Genomic DNA, 20,694 nt, shown 5'->3' with positions numbered 1-20,694 from the left:
CCATGATGCATTGCCTCTCTTTGAGGAACTGAGTCAATAAAAATTATGGCTTATAGTAGAGGAAGATCATTGTAAGCTGAATTACATAGGAAAACATTTTGAAACATATGGGTCCTAGAATTAAGTCTTGAGATATGAGTCCTTAATTGGAAATGGCCAATCAATAAACATACTTTATCAATACAGTCCCTGACATTCTTACATAAAGTATTTTTTTAAGTATATGAACTAAAAAATAACCAACAAATAAAAAGAAGTATTTTTCAGTTTACATGTATTTGGAATTGTGTTCCGTTTCTATTTGGCACTTTAATTCATTAACACATATTGCCCATGACATAGGAAACTAGAGGTGCCCTAGGCTGGTTCCACACCATCCATTGCCAGGCAGGGTCACAGCTGAGCTAATACCAGCAAAAATCCACGGGCATCAGATTCCAGTCCTTAGCCACAGAAAGCCTCTGCTTATCTCCACTACAAAATGAGAGTACAATGTAGCTGCTATAGAGAGTTCTAGAAGGAGAAGTCTACGGTACTTTAATTTTCTTTTCTTTTTTTAAGTGAAGAAGGAAGAGTTAACAAGGATTAGTATCTATCAATATCTGAGAAATCAATTCACCATCTCCAATATTCTTGCCAGTTTCTGTACCTTTTCTAACTCTTTCTCTCTTCACCACTCATCTGTCACTAAACCAAATCAGATCTTAAAATTTTGCAGCATTATATAAATATGAGGAAAAACAAAACAAATTGTAATTTTATCCAAAGGACACCAAATTCTCAAACTCATCTCTTTACCACTATTTCCTCCAGAATTATATTGGTTGTACAACATTTTGAACCTTACTGTTTCCGGAACTTCTTATGGTGTCTAGCAGTAATTTTTAGCAAATGTCGAGACAAAAATACAAGCACTGAGTTGAAAGAAGAAGAAAAGTAAAAAATCTAGAGATAGTTATCAATGAAATCAGATATAAACAGCCTTAAAATATAATCAGAGTGATCCCCAGGAGGATCAAAGAGCCTAGTCTGCTATATGGAAAAAAAAAAAAAGGTTTTGTAGATTATCATCTAAAAATGTGGCTCGAACTGCTATGTTCCCTATGGTCTTGAAAAAGTTTATTTCCTCTGTTTGAATTGCCTAAATTCTATTTTCCCACCAGAAAAGATGTATTCCTGGCAAAAAAAAAAAAAAATCAATTTACAAGCAAAGCCTGAATTTCTCTCCTTTTGTCAGAATAGCTAGAATATTGCATCTGGACCTACAAAGTCTCCTTTTATGTATCTGAATTTGAAATTCCACACTGCTGAATATTTAATTTTTCTCAAGCGTTAGACATGTGAATTGGAGGACAGGAGGAAGACTATCTTTGTCAAAACCCTGATTTTTTTTGTCTGAAAAGACTACTTATTCCCGATTGACTAGTATAATAAACCTTTTATATCAATGATTTTAGAAAATAAAAATACGTAAATGAAACATATAAATGTTGCTTTCTGAATTGTATTGTCTCTATCGCTTACATGGAAAGCTTTCAAATATGTTTGGCTGCTAAGTCCAAAAGTAGATGTATTTTATTGTGACACAGTACAAACACACAAAGACACACAAATGCAAAATGAATATATGCACACATACACATAAACATATCCATACATAACTTAAAGTTTCACAAACAATATTTATTCTTTTGTCAAAGAAAATTCACCAGTAAAGCTTATAGCAGCAGAAATTGTCATGTGCATCTGTAACATAACTGTCTCTGCTAAAGTTCACTTCCTCATTTCTCCCCGTAACAGTTCATAAAAGTGCATCCAAGCTGACCATTTCCATTGTGCCTAGACCATTGGCACATAAATATTTTATATTTTTATTTCCCCTATTCCACTGAGTTCCTTGAAAACTATGACACTGGATTAAACATCTCGATATTCCCAATAATCAGAATGTTATATGGCACAAAATAAATGTTTGACAAATACCTGTTGACAATTCATTCATTGGAAATTCCAACATGAACGCAAATCAGTAAAATCACTGAAAACTGAAACTGAAAGCCCATGAGAGAATTATCTCATTTTGTAAAAATCAAATTCATGCAGACTTATTAGAGAAAAATGTAACTGTGACCCTACGAGATGGTCCATCCTAATTGAAATGAGTCAGGTTACTGCCACTGGTCCCCTATCTGCATTCTCAGACAATGCCAGCTGCTGGTAGCCATACATTACATAGACAACCAGTGTTGAAATAATCAGAAATGATCGGATGAATGAGGTTTATTTAGAATATCACCTGAAGGCTGTGAACCTCACAGCCACTTCTAACTAGCCCTTACTCTCAAACCTCCATTGCTAGTTTCTTAACAAAGAATAATTTATTTATTTTTATTTTTATTTTTTTGGCCTCCACAGTAATTGAAGGTCCACTGGGGAAAAAGAAGGGAGAAGGCTGAAGAGGTGGAACAGAAGCACTTTTCATCCTGAAGATTTATCCGGAGGTAACAAAAAAGACATTTGTTAATTTCCCTCCTGAGTGGGTTCTGGAGGCTTTCCAGTGCCCAAACAAAGAGAGCCTCATTAGCTAATTCCAGGCTAGACAACTGCTACAAAGCTGCAACCTCCATCAGGCCCCTTCTACTATGGAAATCACCGTTCCTGCCCCTCCGTCATGCTGGCATGATTAACAAGAACTCGACAGCATGCATCCTCCTCTATACTTTTGATCCATCACTTTGGGGAACGAATGGCCATTTGTCTCCTGACCTTTATTCCAGCAAAGAAGGGATGGCAGCCTGGGCACACGCAAGGGTGTGGCACCAATGATGCTGTCCATACAACATCCTGACAGCATATATAAGGATGGCGGGAGCAGTGGAGCCGAATAAGGCCAAGGAGGCGGGATCCTCTGCAGACCCTAGGACTCCTTATCGCAGATCACTTAGTAACATGCAGGATGTCGCCTATGAAAATGATAATCTCATCAATGTTCCTCATGAAAATACTTCTGAAATAACGTTACAAGAGCTCATCTCGACACAGGCACAGGTACCATCTCAAAGACAGAGTCCCTGTCTGTATGATTATCAAGGCTGGAGTCAAGGAAACCACAAAAGGCCTGAAGTCCTCCCCCGACCCACATTCTCTCTCGCACGGCTCGTTAATGATATTTCGGAAGAAAGGCTGAGTCCTCGTCAGACCATAAGGAAAGACTGGCTAGAAATTACAGAAGATATGGAAAAGCTCGCTGTAAGAAAATAAGATGAGAAAACTCGGCACATTACTGTAAAACTTGGCATTGAGAAGACAGAGTTACGTGAGCATTTGTTTTGTTTTGTTTTTTAATTCCAAAATAAGTGAGACAGAAAGAAACAATAACCACTGTCAACTAAATCAGGAGCTGCTCTCTCTTGGAACTATAAAATGGTTTTATAGCCTGCAAAATCTTATGAGATCGCTCATTATGGCATAACTTCACATATACAACATGTAATAACTACATGGTTGCTGTGAAATTGTTAGCCTACAACTGGGATGGATATTAATCCTGTTCACACAACACAGGATTATGAAGGCAGTCTACTGTGCTTCTCTTTCTTCTTGAAGTTCAGAGGCAGCACTCTTTGCAATAGGTGAGAAATATCTTGCTTCCAGATTTGTTTTATTTATTCTAATCAGTATTTTAAATAAAAGAAATTTTAAATACAGGTAATGAATTCAAAGAGTGAACATAAAAGTCCTGGCTTCTGGCTTGTCTTGAAAAGTAAGAAAATTTCATAGGACTGGACCAGCATTCCTGTGCTGTAATGACCGGTGGTAGCTGAGCAGTGGCTGCCTCCTTGAGGCTAAATTCTTCAGTATGCCACAGTCCCTATTACTCTCTCTTATATCTTTGACATGTAGGCCAAGAGTTAGTGCCAGTCTTGCCTGAATTATTGTTTTCCTGACCTCAGCCCCAGCTGGCTAATTTTTTTTATATGCCCCCGGTAGGCATATAAATTTGTAACCTCTGTTTTAATGTAATGAACTGAAGGTGACCTTTAAGATTACTTTAGAACAAAGACCATCATGATATGTTCCTACCTGGGAACACAATGCACTGGCTGTATAAGGTGTTGGAGCAAACAGTATATACTCTGATGAAAGAGGCGTCGGAAAGAAGCTTATAGAAATGAGGGCTTAATTGGGACAGAGTTAGGAGTGCTGTGCCTTGCAAATGAAGAAGTACAAATAAAAGTTTGGGAAACTCAGGCTATTGGCCCAAATGATGAAGAATGTGAAGGATCTATTTTTCAGGTGGGATCAGAGTACAAAGTAGAAAGCATAGATACATCCTTATCATACGGACAGCTCGGGGATCCTTGGACTTCCATCAGAAATGAGACAACAAAGATCACATGCAGAATCCAGTCCATCACAGAAAGGGCTAGTAAGTTCATAGAAGAAAACGGACCCCAATTCCATTCACTGGAGTTGAGAAGAGGTCCTTTCTAACTTTAGAGTCAATGTCCTTCCAAGAGGACAGGTATCTGAGAAAACCTGTGTGCCCCAGAGACTAAGAGAGAAGGGCCAGGTGACAGCCTGACAATGCCACAGGGATATTCAAGGAGTGCTCTCCCTCCCTTCCTCCCTCCCTCTTTTCTTCCCTCTCTCCTCCTCTCTCTTTCCTTCCTTCCACAGCCCTCTCACTCATATTTCTAAAGCATTTAGTGCTTTATAGCTTAAGAAAGAAGTAGCAATGACAATTTCTCTAGAATGCCAAGATGTGAATGTGCAGAGCAGTGTCTGCACACCAACATTAGGTCTTTTTAGACTCTTTAGTTGTTATAAAGTTCTAATTAACATTGCCCACTTATCGATACATGAATTCATGTATACAGATACTCACGCGTAGCTGTTGTAATATGAAAGATGTTATGAAAAAGTTACCTTGAAATTTGAGACTACAGATTATTCCAGGAAATCAGAAACTTTTGGATAATGAATGACTCATAGGGAAGGACTGGACAGCTGTAGTCAAAGGTTGGCCTTACATTGATTTTATTATACAGCTTATGTCAGGGGACTTTCATTATCTTACTTTCAGATGACCCCTTTTAATGATGACATCATAAGGTCCCAGGGCCACTTCCCCCAGAGACTTCCAGGATTGGCTGCATAACTGTTAGTCTCTGCCCCTGAATTTGTAAAATAAACTTTATATCTTAGAATAGTCTTATATTTACAGAAGAATTGCAAAGATAGTACAAAATTCCTATTTATCCCATACCCAATTTCCCATTTTTAACATATAACATTAATATGATACATTTGCCACTATTAATGAACCAAGACTGATACATAATTATTAATTAAAACACATACTTTATTCTGATTTTCTTAGTTTTTACTTAATGTCTTTTTTTCTGATTCAGGATCCCAGCTAGGATATCATATTAAATTTCATTGTATCATATCAAGGGTAAATACTATCAATTTGACTATCTCTATTGATGTTGACCTTGATTACCCAACTGAGGTAGTGTTTGTTAGTTTTATTTCATGAAAACTATTCTTTTTCCCCTTTTCCGTACTGTACACTATGTGATGTCTTAAGAAATAGGAAGTTAGACTCCACCTCCTCAATGGGATAGGACTGACATAAGTTATTTGTAATTATTTTATATGGGATATGTGTCTGTTCTCCTTCCATTTACTCATTTATTCGGTAATACAGACTCACATTTTTTTTTTTTTATATCTGGCGTTATAACCCAATATTACTTTATTTTGTTGCTTAAATTGGCTTTGGCTATTGGGAATTCTTTCGGTTGGCTCCTTAGTCCTTGCGACATACCCTTATCATTCTGTTTGTGTTTCCTTACCTTCCCTTTCTTTCTTCTTCCATCCCTCCCTCCCTACCTCTCTCTCTCCCTCCTTCTCTCTGTCCTTTTGCCCTTTCTTACTTTCTGTCACTATAAGATGCTCCAGACTCATCTTGTACATTCCCTGCCTAGCCCCAGAATTAGCATTTCCCTCTAAACGCTTGGTTCCTTTCACTGGAGAATGGCATTACAAATCGAGACCTGGGTGCTCGGGCCTCTGGTTTTTAAAGCTGTCTGGAGAATTGAGAATCTGTATCCCACTGCATTCCCCTCTCCTGGCATCCTCCTCCATAACTGGATCCACAGAGCTTACCTTCTAGCTCCACCAGTCTAACTTGTTGGCCTCACATCCCTCCCCAGCTGAATCACCTTATGTTACTTTCCTTCCTTTGCTACTAAACCAGGATAGTGTCTTTGTAGATTCTAGTTCTTGACCTTAAAATATATGGGGGCTTTATCTTCCTTTGAATTTTATCATTGTTGCTTATTTTGTGGTACTTTCTCCTTTAGGCCCTGACCTCAAGGGACTCAAACTTTGTGCATCTGAAGTATTCGTATAGGTTTTATATGTGATGGAAAACATGCTCTCTTCCATTCAGACGCTAGAGGACCTAAAGAAATTTAAATGGCCACACTGAAAAATCTCTAAGGAGCTCAGAATTTAAAAAGATATAAAAGATGAAATAAGGTTCACCAAAACAGGGAAGAACATAAAAAGACACACACTCCTGTAAGTAGACATTGCAGCATGGAGTAATAGCAAAAGACCATGGACCCTGGAGACAAATGGCCTGAATGCAAACCTCAGCTCTACCACCTTTCGGTTTTGTGTCTTTGAACAAGCAACTTAACTTCTCTGAGTTTCACTTTCCATTTCAATAGAATGGAAATACTAATAATATCCACCTAAAGCAATTATTGTTAGTGTCAACTGAGTAAATATATGTAAGTGCTCAGAATGCTACTTGGAACAGAATAAGCTGCCTCTATATATTATTGTTGTTGTCATGGATAGTATCAGTTAAGTGGATGATGGGGATTAACTAAGTCTTGCACAAAGTCCAATAATAACTGATAAAGTTTTGTTTTGCTTTGTTGTTTGTTAGGAGTGTGACGTTTATGATCTGTCTGGAGCAAGAACAAAGAAGGTTTAGGGCTATTGCTTACAACAGAGGTACGAAGATACAAGGGAATAGGTACTTTTTATTTTTTTCTCACAAGAGAAATGATCCGCTCACTAGAAAAATCACAATACACGTGATTATCGAGGGAGATCAGCTCAGAGTATGAGAGGAGATAATAGGGGCACAATTAGGTTCTCCCAACGAGTTACAGGATAAGGCGAGTGCTATTCTGGGATAATGAGGGGACTTGTATATATGATTGTGGCACAATTGTTAGGAGTCTTTAAATAATTATGGAAATAGATTCAGGAATTGAAGAATGGGAAAGAATGGCCCAATTTTTGAAAAGTGGGTTGGATAGTATGTAGTTGTTTTAAAATATTTGAAAAGTCAACATGGAAGAGAATGATTACAAGTTATCTGATTATTTTAAGATTTCCGAGTTAGGCTCTATGAAATGTCAAATAGCAGATTCATTTTTTTTTTAAATTTCCTGCAAATTGGAGGTGTCGAAACACAGAAGAGACTGCATTGAAAAATACTGAGGTTCAAAGTACGTGATTCTTAGACTGTTCTTTCCATCCCATTTCCACCTCTTCTTAACCACTCTATATATTATCCGCTCTTCATCATGGAAAGAGGATTTGATAATCTAGCCAAAGCTGAAGTCATCTCTTTGACCACACTTTACTATTAAATGGAATCACTGCACCTCAAAAGCACAAGTCCGCGTGCTCTTCTTCCATATTCTACATGATGTCAATCTCTCCTCTGCTTTCCTCACACCGATATCCTACTGGGTATAATCAGCATTGCTAGTGCTAAGAAATAGTTTCTGAGGGAAGCAGAGGAGACTCTGCCTAGGCTTCAAGCCCAAGTATAGACTGTTTCAAAAGCTCTACTTTGTGGATAACAAAGAGCTTCAGCAGCTATTAGTGACACAGCTCACTGACATTCTTCATATCACCAGCTACCTCAGCAACCCTGACAAACAGATACTATGCTGGCACTCTCAGCTTCCCATATAAAATACTATCAAATAGAGCCCAAACTCCATCGTAACCTTTAGCAGGAGACCCAGACATTGGCACGAGAGGTAGATGATCTTTTATCAGGAATGCCAGGAGAAAATGGCTGCCTTAGACGGGAAATGGGAGTATTCTTTAAGATTCTATGGCAAGCTGTCTGATAACCATGACCTGACTTTTTGAAGATGATGTTGCACACAAAATCCCTGATTGCCTCTCTGCCACCACCCCAAATCTTCTGCATCAATCATATTAACACTGCAAAGAAGATTGCGAGTGTATCTAGCCTTACAAGATCGCTGTCTTTTCCTATTCAAAGTATATCTGCCTTAAAAAAATAAATCTCACGTCACCTTTTCACTTCTCCATTCCCCCAATCACTACATAGTGATTTAAAAAAATTATCTCCTACATTTTTATTTTCTTGTTTGAGTGTTCAAATTTAAAATAATTATTTAGTGCTTATACTGGGGGTTGGTGAGGCTTTGGATAAAGATTCTTTCATTGGGTATCTTGAAATGTTCCACCTTTGATGTTCAAATGCAACTTAACTTTAGTCTTTATGCCTTGAAATTAATTAGTCTGATCCCTTTCTCTGCCTGTATATTTTACATTTAAAGAAAAATGACTTCAAATGCCAAGTCTGAGCCTTTTTGTTTTCCACCGGTAGAAGGTCCTGACTCAGTCTATGAATTCTTTACTTAAGTTTTCAGAAAGGACTATGTCTTTGAAGACAAAGGCTCACACTGACCACTACTTTCAATAAGTTCTCTTTAACATGAAGTGGCACTAACAGGTAGAAAGATACAGAGGTAAGGGGTTTTACTGGGACCAGACACACAAACTGGAAAATAAATAATAACAACAACAATTATCAACAGTAATAATGAGACATTAGACAGCATTGTGGGGGAGAACTAAGGTTTGACTAATAATGCTGTACTTTTTGTTTCTTGTGAGTCCCAAATGATTTATCTACTTACTAAGAATACTCACCTGACTCTCTTTGTTTGTTCTGTAGTATCAGAAGAAATAAAGAGAGAAAGTGTCCCTGAAGTAACATTTTCTTATGCAAACTAATGTAAATCACACATCTCTGTGTTGAAAGCTTGTCTGACAAGCACTTCCAAAGCACAAAACAAATCTCAGAACAGGTTAATTTGCACTGGGATGTTGTTGGTAAAGAACTTTCTCAGAGAAGGCTGAAAAGTAATTTCCATGTTAGGAAAAAAAAAAAAAATGTAACCAGATATCATGGTATATTAAAGAATTAGCTCTAGCTGAAAATATTGTTTCTTTTCCTCACAATCAGGGACAATATTTTGTTCTAATCTAAGTGGTAATTTTAATTTTAATGTAGTGGGAGATCTGAAAGTTTAGCATAGATTATAGAAAGAGGAACTGAAATAGTAGAGAAATGGGATCTTCCCTTCACCAGGTAGGGAGTCAATTTGGTAAGCTGGTGTGTGTCAGACTCACTGCTGTATGTGTTTTAACAGTTAGGATTCATTGTGGTCATCAAGTAATGACAGAAATTTAAAACTTAGGTTGTCTTGGTTCAGAACGTATTTGAGGACCTGCTATCTACTGGATATTTTCATATTTCTCGTTTCTTATATATCTCATTAATTTTGACATCTCAAATTTCCCTACTAGATATAATTTTTAGATGAATTAACTGAAATTTAGAACAAGTAATCTCCCCAAGGTCATGCAGCAGATAACGGGAAGAACGAGGATGCAAACTCACTTCTTTCAAACTATATCATGCTGCATCTTTATTGCAGTTCTGAACAATCAGCTTACCTCTCTCCATCATGCACATTTCATGGATTAAAAATAAGAAATGGGGACAAAACCCTTAAACCCACTGCCAGAATGGATGCACTACATACAAAAAAAAAAAAAATGGCAAGCACAGGAGAACCATTTAAGGGATGACGTTATGGGTCCAAAAGGATTGCAAAGCCCAGGTTTGGTCCTCTTATATATTGGGAAAGAGGTCCTTTCTCTCATGGTGAAGACCATGCAGAAAACCTGCTGTCTTCAGTCTCGTACAACTAAGCCTTAGCCTTGGATTAATATTTTCTTTATGAAACCATAGAAGAATAATTGCCACACATTTCAGAAGGTTCTAGGTCAGCTTTACAGAAGTATAATGTGAACCAACTATGTAATTATAAATTTCCTAGGAGTCATATTAAAAAAACAGTATAAAGAAATATGTTAAATTAATTTTAATAACATATTTTAGGTAATCCAATCTATTAAAAATATTGTAATTTCAACATCTAATTAATATAAAAGTTATTAATGAGATAACATCTTTTTTTAATACTGTCTTCAAAATCTAGTATATATTTCACACTTATACTGCACCCTGCAATTTAGGTGCTAAATTTTCAAAGCTTTAGGTGAAACATAGCCCCAATGTTTCACCAAAGCTTTAGGTGAAACATAGCCCCAGAACAATAAAGCTGAGTTTAACAGAAAATATTTTATACTGCTTTAGTTTTATATTTAAATTTAAAGTTATACTTAAATAAAATTTAAAACTCATTTCCTCATTCACACTAGCCATATTTTAATTACTCAATATTGTCACACATGTCTAGTGGCTATTATATTGAACAGTACAGTTCTAGGCAGAGAGTATAAGCTTTTCCCATACTACATCTAAGGCTTTCACAGTGAGCAACTATGACAATGAAAGCTAAATCTCACGTATCCAATGCAGGTAGCATGGGAAGGCGTTCACTGTAAATCAATATTCCATATCCCTTTTCATCTCTCGATGACTGTCTACAATATGAACAAGATAGGTAGGTAATACAGGCAGGTGGTCTGTTCTAATTCCATTGTCTTAGAGAACAGAAGTACAGCTGGTTGAATAGAGAGGGGGTGGCACTGGCAAACATAAGCTGGCTAATGTAAGACATGCATTCTATGGATGACTTTCACAACCAATTAATTTTGGAAGGTATTTTTAACACTGTCATAGAACTAAGCACTAATGAACAATCACTAACTTTCAATTAAAATACGCATAAATGATGTCAACTGTATGGTATCAACAATTGTTTAAAGTGCTAAATAAGCTATACAGAAATAATCTTGGAACCATCTAATATGTGGGAAAAAATAACTAAAATCATCATGATGTCTTGAAAAGATATGTCTAGAAGAAATGATCCCTATTTAATAAACACAACTTTAAACTGAATGGAGGCCCCACAGGCACTCAGAGCTGCTCAAAGGCTACTCTCTTAACTGTTATGTCAACTCTCACAGGCTCAGAATTTTTCTCCTTTTCAGAGAAAAGGAGTTTATCTCCCACAGACTTTGGGGGTATCTTCACTCAAGACCTGGACCCCTCTTTACTCTAGAAGAATGCCTTGAAGACCCAAAGTGTTGAGAAATTGATGTTCAAAATATCGATTGCTGAAATTCCCTAGGAGTTGGAATTTCTTAGTAGGCTTGAGATGTCACTTGCACTGTTGTTGACCGTAACTTATTCTAGGGACCACCTTCATTTAAAAGGATGTACAACCAAAAGGATACACTTATTCTAAAAGATACAAGATCTCTAGGTTGTAATTCTTCATCATTTATTTTTGGCCCTCAAATATCTCAAAGATCCAACACACTCTGGTTAGTATCGGTGGCTCTTCGTGGCACTGGTTTTCATGAGAACATGGGGGTGTGTGTAATCCAAACACACCCTAGCCCCAATGATTCTGATAGCCTCCTACCACCTGCTCTAGACCGAGAACTACTAAAACATCAATTCGTTTATATCCTATAACAGCTAAATTATATATACTTAGACATTATTTTCAAAAAAACTTTTACACTTAAATGAATGTGTCGATTCTCAACATATCTAGTATGAAAACACTCTAATTTACAAAGCAGATAAGTCAGCATTGGTTTTTTGCATTAGAAAATAAAACTTCAAAGGGTTTCTCTAAGCAATTGAGTTGTCCTAAAACACTTAAATGATCACTCAACTTTAAATAAATTGATTTACACAGAGCATCTAGGAGAACATCTATTGTAAAGTTAAGCACATCTGTACCATTATAATAATTATGTGTTCTGAGATTATTACCATTTTATTATTCAAACCAATAGAGCTGTCTTGATTGCCCGTAGTGCTGTCTTAAGAGACTAAGGAAGGCATACCATATCGGTTGTTAACTTTTTATTTTCTAAAAACTAATGAATCATTGTTAAATAATGATCCGTCAAATTAATAGTTATATCTCTACTACCATAATTAAATTAGTGTATCATTCTGAAGTGGCAACAGATAAATGAAAAACAATGTATTTGTTCATGCTTTTTTTGTTTGTTTGTTTATTCAAAATTGATTTTTTAAATGCTGTTGTTTAACACTCACATATAAAAATACACACACACACAAATATTTTCTGAAATACCCTAATCCTCTCATTTTATAAATTTTAGAGTTTTATTTTCTTAAGAATGTAAATCATTATAATAGTAGTTTCTTCTCACTTACTGAATTGATACTAAAAGCAATCAACAATGAGGGGAACAAGTTATCTCAAAATGAAGTCAAGATTTTTTTCAAGGATTCCATATGAACAGGTGCTAAGATATGGACTAGTAGCCTAATAAGTCTCAGTGCACAAACAAATTTGATATCACAACAGATGTATGGCATCTAATAAGGATATTAAAAAAAGTAATTACTATATTTTTACCTTTAAACTACCAGAAAGTTAAAATATATAACTTATTTATCAAATAAGATTCTAAATGATGTCAGGTATGTCGCTATTTTTCATCAAACCCACAGCTGGACATTTCTGGACTTTATCTGCTATTTTTTAAGGCATTCTTTCACTTGCTGCCTCATTTTACTTCTTCCATTCTGAGACAAAAATATTCTTACTGTTTGTTGACAGATGATAAAATCTCTGCTTGACTCATGATTCAAGTTTAGTTTAGCTCTTTAGGATCTTAGCTAAATGGTCTAGTCTTAATCACATTGTTTTTCTTTTTTAAGAAAGTAAAGATCCTGGAAAATCATGTTACCAAAATATTTACAAAAGATATAAAAGAAAGATGAAAATAAGTAACTATTCTGTTAGTTGATTTTACTATTAGAAGTGGATGGGATTCACTAGTATGTAGGAGGCTGAGCATGAACATATTACAAAGAAAAAGTCATTGTGACGTTGTCTTTGGGTTGAGGTCATAATTAGGCTAAATAAGTCATTTAATTTATAAAAGAATACTGACATTTCAAAGCAATAATTGGAGAAGATAGAAAATATTTTATTTTAGTGGTAAAAACCCATCTCAGGGTCTTTGAAGTCACCTAAATATATAACTTCATCTTAATCATTCAATAGGTGGCAAATCACATCGTCTAACTTCACAAGAAATTCTGATTTGTTCAAGTCTTTGAGACTCAATTGCATGTGTATATAATTAAAAGCAATCCAGTCTACAGCCATGCTACCCTGAACAAGCCCGATCCTGTCTGATCGTGGAAGCTAACAGGGTCAGGCCTGGTTAGTACTTGGATGGGAGACCACCTAGGAAGACCAGGTGCTGTAGGTGTAAAAAATAAAAAATAAGGGATTATAAATTGACAAGGTCTTTGCAATTTGTGAGGTCAACCATGGGTTGCCTCCTCTAAAAAAAAAAAAAAAAAAAGCAATCCACCGAATCTCAAAAGCAATATTCTGAGTAAAAGAAGGCAGATCAAAAAAGACATACTATGTAAATTCATTTTTATGATAGTCTAGAATAAGAAAAATTAAACAATGCTGATAGAAGTTAAATCAGTGGTGGCTTAGGGGGAGGGATAATTGGGAATGGGTATGAGAGAACTTTCAGGGGATATTAAAAAGTTCTGTACTAATTAGGGGATATTAAAAAGTTCTGTACTAATTAGGTGTGGGTACACAGTTGTATGCATTTATCAAAACTCACTAAATAGCACACTTAAGACCTGAGCATTCCACTGTATGTACCCTGTACCTCAAAAAAAAAAAAAAATTAGACCAACCAAAGCAAACCATCACTTTATCCAAATACCAAAATAAACCCCAGGGTAAGAAAATGAGTCTATCATGAAAATGACTGAATCAAAAAGAGTTCACTTACATGGAAGGAAGAGTGAAAGTAAATTAGAGAATGCTCACCATGCAGAAATGGAAACCCTGTTATTACTGAATTCTTAAAATACCAAGCTCGAAACTTATGAAGCTATGCCAATAATAAATTTTAAAAACTCACTAATATTAAATACGCAAGTTACATTGAATTGAAAGAAACATGAAAATTATAGTTACCTCAAATACAGTATATAGGCTAGTTTTAATGCTCAAATTTGGACTACTAAATTATCTAAAAATTTATTAAAGAGGCTTATTTTTGTAATTCTAGGATTTTTTTTTTAAATTTAAGCTTCCCTTTATGGTTTTTTTTGTTTGTTTGTTTTGGCAATTGTGAGTCTGTGAAAATACTGATTAAGGTATGGACCAAGGTAGAACAAGAAATAATTTTCATGTATATTTTAAACAATTTTTAATGCTAACACAAGATTGCTTATTGACAAGGATGAAATAGGATTGTGGCTCAAATTAAAGTAAATTAATGTAATAATGATTCCTAAATGCTAGTTTCACTGAAGGCATGCTGACTGAAAAGTGAACTTTTGTAGGAAAAAAAAAGAAAAAGAATAAAAGTGAATTTCTTTAAATTTCATAGCTTCTAACATGAACAGTATGGATCATATCTAGAAACATAAACAGCATGCATTTTCATAAACATTTTTCATCCAAATGTTGACCAAAGCCATAGACATTGAGAATAAAGTCATAACAAGGCTCTTGGTTGGAAGTACGAGGGCCCAATGCCATTAGTGAAAATATTACGTCAGTGTTCTATGTCCTCCTACCACTGTCCATTTGCTCCACTGATAGTCATGGAATCTGTTTCATAATGAAAGAGAAGGAAGGAGTTTTTGCTGGAGTTAAGGTATTGAGAGACCTAGGACGATCAAGGGGATGGTATGGCTTGAAAATGGGTTGAAGGCAAAAGCTGAGAGAAAAATTAAAATTTAAGAGAAAATTTCAAAATCTCAGGCACAAGCAGAACTTCTTAGCCCAGGTGACACTCTGTGATGTAGCACTGGGGAAGAGACCACTGATCTCTTCTCTATGGGAAAAGCAGCACTGCTCTGACACCCAGGGGACTACAGGCATGGGCAGTGATAAGCTCCTCTATCAAGGGCATATGTGGTTCTCATGATAGATGGTTTTTGTGGTTGGACATATGCAATCAGATTTGAGGGCAATGCTTCATGGACAATGGGATGGTGGAGAAAAAGGACTAACTTGGATATCATATGAGGTCTGAAGATGACTGACTGATTTGTGAGTACATGTGACACACTCCTGAAGGATGTCCCAGAAATAACTAGCTAACATTTTAAGAGTGCTGATGTATGACGATTAACCCTATATTGACTAGTGTCATCATAACCTTGACAGTGGTTAAAGGCTGATGGAGTCTAGTGCTTGTGGGTTACATGTCGATACTATTTTTAACAGATTCTAGAACTCTTTTTTTTTTAATAGAAACAAGGTAAACGTGCAAATAAATATATATGATTTGCTTTATAGAATCCACTACAGCAAAACAAAAGTAAGTTAATTATGTTTTTGTGGACAAAATCTATTACTCATGTTTCTGTAAGCAACGTGTATATGATATATTTTCTATTTCATGTTGCAAATCTGATGTCCAGTCCACAGGCATTCAGTGGCATTTACTTAATTTTTATTACATCCTTATGCAATAGTACTGTTGTTATTTTACAGTAAAGTTTAAGTCAGCTCGATTTTAGCATCAGAGACTCATTAAGAGTGAGCAATTTGGTGCTTAATGAGTTGTTAACCCTGAGTAAATATATTAAAATAATAGAGTGATAAATTTAAATTGAATTGCATCGAGCTTGATTTTTGTTCAATAATGTCTTCTGCAGAAAGAGAAAGTGATACTTAAAAAGCAATTTTTGATGAAATATATTCCAAATCATTTGTACTTACTTCTCATTTACAATCCTTCTCTTCCTTATTTTCTTTTTCTTTGTTATCCTGTTATGCATTCTCTCTTAAATATTCATTACGCTGAACATTTCTAATTTTATTTCCAAAAGGAACAATATGTTGGAGTATACACAACTGGAATACAACACTGAATAAGTCTTGGATAAAAATAAAAATTTCCCTGAAATAAGTCCACATATTTGACAGATATTACCGAGTCAGTAAAGAAATTAAAATCCGAAGCACATTTGCTAACAATGGGTTCATGGATAGACAAACACGAAGCCTCCCAGTTCATCTGTTATGCATTTAAACTGTGGTCGACAGGACCCTTCTTAATCAACATCTCAGCTCTCTATGGTCAAAATCAAGGCTGTCAACATTACTGACACAAATAAAATTCTATTCCTATAAGTCCCACGGAGCCTCAGGAACAGTTGAAGAGCAAGACAGAATTTAATCTCTCTCACGGCTCATCAACAAAAACTGTCAGTTGAGTTCAAACTGAACGTTTCTCACCCTCGGTAAGAAACCAAGAGGGTACAAGTGGGCTTAAAGTCCACAGGTGGAGCGCGCGAAGTGCAGTGACATGTAAAGCTGTCCTTTGACTCAGAAGTGAAGCAGATCTGAGTTGGGACCAATTGAGCAAGATGGAATATGCAATTCTAAAACATCCACAGTATAGTCACTTATAAGACCATAACAGTATTTTGATTTATGATGTTACAATAGTTATATAGACCTAGAATTCAAGAACAAGCTGTTTGTGAATGACAACCATATCTACAATAGAATGGACAAAATGTAGAAATTGCTCAGAATTGACATCTTAACAGGTGACTTTTTCTTGGGATGAATCTGAAATGACCTATAATAATATTTGAGCATGACTATAAGTCACCTAGCTAGATTTATCATTTAAGAATTTTATTACTCAAAGAGGAACTGAGATTGCAGAGAAAACTATCAATAAGCATGAGCACAAACACAATTTGGAAAATTCTAATTCAGATCACTTTTTAAAGTGTTACATATCCACAAATGAAAACAGATGACCAATTAATATTAAAGACCTTTTCCTATTTGAGTTATAGGTCTTACCATCAACTGTCTCCTGAATCCTGCTCACCAAGATTTGGTGGTATTTGGAAAGGCAGTACGTATGCATCTGTGTATAGAGGTATTACACATATACTTACAATACATCTTAGTCCAGAAATTGGATGTTCACACACAAGAGTGTTTATACCTTGGCTCTTCCATTTATATATAAAGACTTCTCTCTCCCCTTTCCTCTTGCTCAATTCTGTTTTTTTTGTTTGTTTGTTTTTGTTTTTGTTTTTTGAAATCTATATGTGCATGGCTGAATATGTATTTCAGAGCATATAAATTTACATGTTTATCTTAAATAAATTTGCTATTTAACTTTAACACATTGCTAGCCTGATTTTTAAAACATGCAATTAAGAGAGGTGGTGGAACCCTTGAAAGAAGCGTCCAGCAAAGACTCACAATGGCGGTGATCCAAAGGCCTCCTTAACAGAAGTGTGTGGTGAGAATAACAAAGCTCTCACAGTGAAAGCTGAAATAAGAGCTTTCCAAGAAGAAGTCAAGGGAAGAGATACTTACTATAGTGGCAAAATTATCTTACTGAACAATTTATCCTGGTTTATTTTTTAAAAAGAGCAAAAATTTAAGTTTGCGTAACACCTTTCACTCAAAACAAAAGAAAGCATTCACAAGGAGTTAAGCTGATGTTAAGATATAAAGCTCTGTGAAAACTGCCCATGAAATGCTGCCATATTCTGTAGTGAGGATAATAAAGGCTTTAAAAATGGCTCCCAGTGAAAAATTCTGGCACAACCGTTCTAAGTGGAAAATGCAGAAAACACTCAACCGTGGTGAGGAGGGAATAGCACTCAACTGGTAATCACTGTGACTGAAGTTTTTGACAAGAGTAGGAGTTACTAGTATTTAGTTACAAGCAGGTTCACTTGGGTCCAGAGATGACAATGACATAACAGCTTGATGCAACCTACAATTACTATACTTAGGCTAATAATTTGTTTATGCCAATAAATCAGTGACAAAAGAATTAAAACACAGAGATGTATATAAACAGCTAGTGTTGGTGCAAAAGAAAGTAGGAATGAATAATATTGTCACAAAAATCTTGTATGAAAAAGGATTTCAACAATAGCTTCTCTCAAAACAACAAAAGAACTATGTTACACTTGATTTTAATGTCCGCAGGATTCCAAGTGCCATGAAAGTAGAATTTGTTGGCCTCAACCTACAATCAAAATGTGTTCTAGAGGCATCTCTCCACCATAGCAACAGACTAAGAAGGCATGAGTAGGATCAGTGTGAAAAGGAAGAGGGGGAATGCTAGGACTGAGAAAGGGAACTCCGCGCTGGTACCTGCTTTGTCATAAAGACCCTTTCCTCTCCCACCAGTTTCCCTAACGTTGGGCACTGCAAAGTAGATCAGTTTCATTTTTGTTTGTTTGCTTTTAAATAAGTGAAATGAGTTCTAATCTAGGCTCTACCACCAACTACCAGGATAGTCAACAAATTATTTAACTTCAGGGAGTTCATCCAAATATGTCCTCTCGCTTTATAAAGCAATGGAGTCCCAGAGAATTCTTTTAGCCTAACTTCTAACATGTAAGTGGGTAATGGCTTTTATTCATTAAGGGCAATAGGGTGCCATATCCAAAAGGAAAGTGTGGTTTCTTTACCAAGAATATTTTTTTCCCTGGTAAAGTATATCAATAGATTCTGAATGGATTCAAGTAGAAAACAGTTATACGTTCACCTGTGAAACACTGACCACGCTGAAAAAGGTGTAATCAAAGCAAGCTCCAAGGGCAAAGTCCATGGAATGACTGACTATATCATGTTTTTCCAGTTAATTTCCAGTAAACCTCCCAGTCAACATATGACCACATCCAATATTATACAACAGGCATTTTCAAACAAAACTATTACTCGAAAGAATAGAGTTTCAGGTAAATCTTTATATTTTATATTTTTTGGTTACTCAGTTTTATCTAACATTCCAGTAAGATAAAACTTCACAAGATTATTAATATGAAAAATATGAGTTTTACTTATTTTTCTTCTTTTGCTGCTTTCAAGTTATATTGTATTTGCTCACACAAATAATATAAAACATGACAGGCCCTAGCTGGCAATGTACTCTAATTTTGAATCCTAATTATGATTGACTCTCTTACTAGGAATGCCAAGTATCTGGCACATACATCTCCAAGGGCCTGGGGAAAAGAAAAATGAAAAGTCAATTTCTCTGTTGCTATGATTAGATAAGCAGAGAGAGAAGCAGTGTGCTTATCTGAAGGGGCACCATATGCTCAACCACAAGCTTGGCCTTCAGATGCCATAAAGCCAATGTGCACACATGGCCAAGATACAGGGAAGTAAGTGGTGTGTGTACACTAATTAATAAGTCCATAGCAGTTTGCTGTCTACTCATAACTTGTATTTAAGAGAATATTACTGAAAGGGAACATTAAGGTTCTTCACTAAACACAGGTACTGTTATCAAGCGTCTTCCTAAAACTAAAAAGATTATACTTTTATTCAGATTACACTCCCTTTGACCAAACTCTTCCTGGTGTTGTGGGCATAAAATCACTTGAGTAAAATAAACTCAATGTTTAATTTTAGTTTTAGAAACTGTTGGTCAGTTTCTAACACAAAAGAGGTCCTTTGTCATTCTACACTGATAGGAAAAATGCAACGCATTTATTAAGACAGGAACAGCCCATTTCCTTACAGGGCTACATCTGTCTTCTAGTCTCTAGCACTTAAAAAGTGACTCCGAGTTTGGAACAGAAAGACATCTACCCATTTTGTTCTCAAATGTAAGCAAGGCATATCCAGCTACCTGACCCCAGCTATTACTCAAAATCTTCTACACTTTTGTCTAGAAGGCTGAAGGAGGTAGTTTTACGTGTTCATTGGCTGCATAAAGGTTCCTGTTTAATCCTTCCTGTTTATTCATCCTTTGCTGATTCCTTTGCTCATATGGGGAGTTCTCTCTCCTCCTGCTATGTACGACCTCAGTAAAAATCCCGACCTTGAAGCCCCTGTAGGCTCTTCCTCTGTCATTCAACCAAAGAAGATATATTCGAGTGATTGGCTGAGCCCCTAGGTGCTGAGGCTGTACTACTGTCAGTAGTAGAGTGGAAGAAAATAGTTGCTTCTCATCATCTGTATAAAGCACTGTCCTCTGGACCTCAGAGCTGCAGTGCTTGTGTTCCAAGTCTCACAAGGTTTTGAGTTAAATTGCTGTCATCAGGTCCTGCCTGCATCCTCTATTCCTTAATCTCCAGTCATTCCCACCTCTAATCACCTTGGTAGTTATTTTCCACTGGTCCCCTAAAAATCAAAAGTCCACATTTATACGAACCTATGCAAGTAAATGCTCATCTGTAGATAGTTGGGTATTTTATCTATCTATCTATCTATCTATCTATCTATCTATCTATCTATCTACTTATCAATCTTCTATCTATCTATCTATCTATCTATCTATCTATCTATCTATCTATCATCACAT

The 20,694-nt window shown here is 36.0% G+C and overlaps 1 protein-coding gene and 1 pseudogene across 1 annotated transcript in view; one reads left to right on the top strand and one right to left on the bottom strand.

Moving 5' to 3' along the window:
• NRXN3 (neurexin 3) overlaps positions 1 to 20,694 on the bottom strand; it is a 1,605,778-nt gene that overhangs the window by 212,505 nt on the left and 1,372,579 nt on the right. The gene's annotated exons all lie outside the window — the stretch shown is intronic.
• On the top strand, positions 13,494 to 13,611 carry LOC120619876 (uncharacterized; annotated as a pseudogene).

The sequence above is a fragment of the Pteropus medius genome, unplaced genomic scaffold (assembly GCF_902729225.1).
Source record: "Pteropus medius unplaced genomic scaffold, Ma_sr-lr_union100, whole genome shotgun sequence".
Taxonomy (NCBI): domain Eukaryota; kingdom Metazoa; phylum Chordata; class Mammalia; order Chiroptera; family Pteropodidae; genus Pteropus; species Pteropus medius.
This window is presented reverse-complemented; position numbering and strand designations above follow the sequence as displayed.